We start from the raw sequence: 2876 nt of genomic DNA, 5'->3' as shown, positions 1-2876 counted from the left end.
TCTCTCTCTCTCTCTCTCTCTCTCTCTCTCAAGACTCTAGAGAAGCCTCCATTCCATTCCTTTCTCCTAGTTTCTGGAAATCTGGCATTCCTTAGCTAGTACCTGTTTTTAAATGTACCTGGGGTTTGGGTTTCATTCAGATATGGTAAGACCAACAGATCAGAGGTGATGTCATTGGAAAAATAGTTTGTTACTCATAGTTCCCAAAAGGAGAGCTGGGTACATTATATTATGCAGGGCCACATTGGGAAGTACCAGAGCCAATTAGGAGGCAGAGGAGTGAGAGAAAACATAGGCAAAGGCTTTATGTATATTTTGAAGGAAGGCAGGGCAAAGCCGGTAAACATTTAGGATTGGTTGGTTTGAATAATTTTTGTGGGCTCTGAACTATATGGATGATCCTACTTACTGGTACCTGGTCCAGGGTGATTTAGGGTAAAGAGATGATGTGCCAAATGGCAGGAGCCTGATAAAAAGGTGATAATTTTGGATGTATGAATTGATAGGTTTGCATGTCAAAAGCACATTCACAAGTAAACCAGTTATTACAGTCGTGATGGTTTGGGTAAGTATTCTCCAAAGGCCCATATGTTAACGGCTTGGTCCTCAGCTGTAGGTAGTATTGGGAGGTGGTAGAACCTTTGAGAGATGGGACCTAGTGGGAGGTCCTTAGGTCATTGGGGTGTGCCCCCCGAAAGAGGACTCTGGTCTGTCTCTCCTTTTCTCCCCCTCCTCCTTCCCTGCTAATGATGAGAACAGTGTACTTCAGCACATACTCCACCTCATTGCCATCCAGCATCCTCACCAGAGGACCATAGCATTGGGGCTGCCCAATCTTGGATTAGAACTTGAAGAACCATGAGCTAAATAACCCTTTCCTGTTTATAATTGTCTGAGGCATTTCATTTTAGTAACATGAAGCTAATACAGGGACCTTCATAAGAAAATGAAGAACAGAAGAAGTAACCTGAGCAGAAAGGTTTTATACTTTTTAGATAAAGAAATAATATATTTTTGAAGAAATTACAAGACAAAAGTGTTTGGGCTCTGGGCAGTAAATTGTGGGGAGGTGACTAGGGGACACATAGGGTGGGAACTAAAATTAATGGAAGATAATGGTTATTTTAGTAAGTTTGTTTGTACTGATCCATTTTAGCATCGATTCCCATTCTCTGGTGACAAAGATGTTATTCTCTTCTTGGTAGAGACAGGACACCTTTCTTATGAGATGTTTTATGGACTGTTATTTTTTAAAAAATATTTATTTTTCAGTTGTACTTGGACACAATACCTTTATTTATTTATTTATTTTTAATTTTTTTATGTGGTGCTGAGGATCAAACCCTGAGTGCTGAGCACTCAACCACTGAGCCACAACCCCAGCCCTGGACTCCTGGACTGTTATTTTGTAGAAAAAGTTGGACAGAGAGCTTTTCCTCTGTCTGTTGTTCCTCATATGCCCTCAGGTCAAAATAATCAATATGCCAAAGCAGCATTTTGGGGGGTAGTATATCCTTGACTCCTTCATTATTCCTTCTGGAGACTTCCCTAGAAGTTTCCATATTAAAAACTGAGCTGGTTGCTATGGAGAGAAAAATCGGGTTGGCAAAGGATCTGCAGAGGGAGAGAAGAACATAAATTAGATTGAACAATAATAATGAATAAACAGAAAAGAATAGAGCACATTTCCCCATATTCTATTAAGCTGTACTCCCATCCCTGGGACTAGGTCAGTCTAATAGAAGAGTTAAGATTCATTTGTCTGATGGAGGGTGCTCTGGTTTTTATACAGTTTGAGCGTTTTCCCTCAGGGTTCATGTGTTGGGAAGTTGGTTCCTAGTGCAATGATGTTAAGAGGTGATGGGACCTTTAAGCGATGTGGCCTGGTGGAAGGATTTAGGTCATGTGGAAGTATAGTGGCACCTCCTCCTCCACAGAAAATCTCAATAAAGACTAACTTAAGGCCTTCACAGAGGCATTTTGCATTTCAGGGCTGCCCATAGCCAGCTGGTGGAAGAAGGGGAAATAACTCTCCCTTTCCCAGGCACTGATTTTCAGAGAGTGTCCTTGGCCTGATTGGTTGCCCAGAACAATAGGAAAAACAAAACAAAAACAAATAAACAACAACAAAAACAAAAAACTACTGTTCTGTGAACTTCTACAGATTGTAAACCTCTGAGTCCTCCCCCCTGCACACTTGCTATAAGTTCCAAAACTTCCTGAACTCAGAATTCAGGGGGATTGATTGATTACAGTGAAAGTTTTTCCCCTCTGAACCTGGCTGCAGCCAATAAATAAATCTGCTTCCAGCTAATTTCCTGGTGTCTGGCCTTGTATATGCCACAACAGAGGAAGAAATTAAGGTAGTTCTCATGGGACTCTGAGTTAGTTCTAGAAAGAGAGTTGTTATAAAAAGAGAGAGATTGGAGCCAGGTGTGGTGGTGCATGCTGTAATCCCAGCAACTTGGGATGCTAAAGCAGGAGGATAGAGAGTTCAAACCCAGCCTCAGCAACTTAGCAAGGCCCTAAGCAACTCAGAGACCCTGTCTCTAATAAAAAGGGCTGGAGATGTGGCTTAGTGGTTTAGCGCCCCTGGGTTCAATCCCTGGTACAAGAAAGAGAGAGAGAGAGAGAGAGAGAGAGAGAGAGAGAGAGAGAGACTGGACCCTCTCTTCTGAAGACATGGGTTCCTGTCTTGCCATGTGATATCCGCTCTTGCACGTTCCCACCATTGTGACGCCATCCATCATGAGGCATACACACATACACATTATACATTAGTCAGGAGGGATTTACATGGAAGCAGCATTATTCACCAATGATTTGTAAATTCCTCCTTACTGGGCTGTCAAGAACATGGAGATTATGAAGTACAA

This window comes from Marmota monax, unplaced genomic scaffold (genome assembly GCF_021218885.2).
Source record: "Marmota monax isolate L192 unplaced genomic scaffold, Marmota_monax_Labrador192_F-V1.1 WCK01_AAM20220418_F8-fsc00157, whole genome shotgun sequence".
In the NCBI taxonomy this organism is placed as follows: domain Eukaryota; kingdom Metazoa; phylum Chordata; class Mammalia; order Rodentia; family Sciuridae; genus Marmota; species Marmota monax.
The sequence above is the reverse complement of the archived record's forward strand: the minus strand, read 5'-3'. Positions refer to the sequence as shown.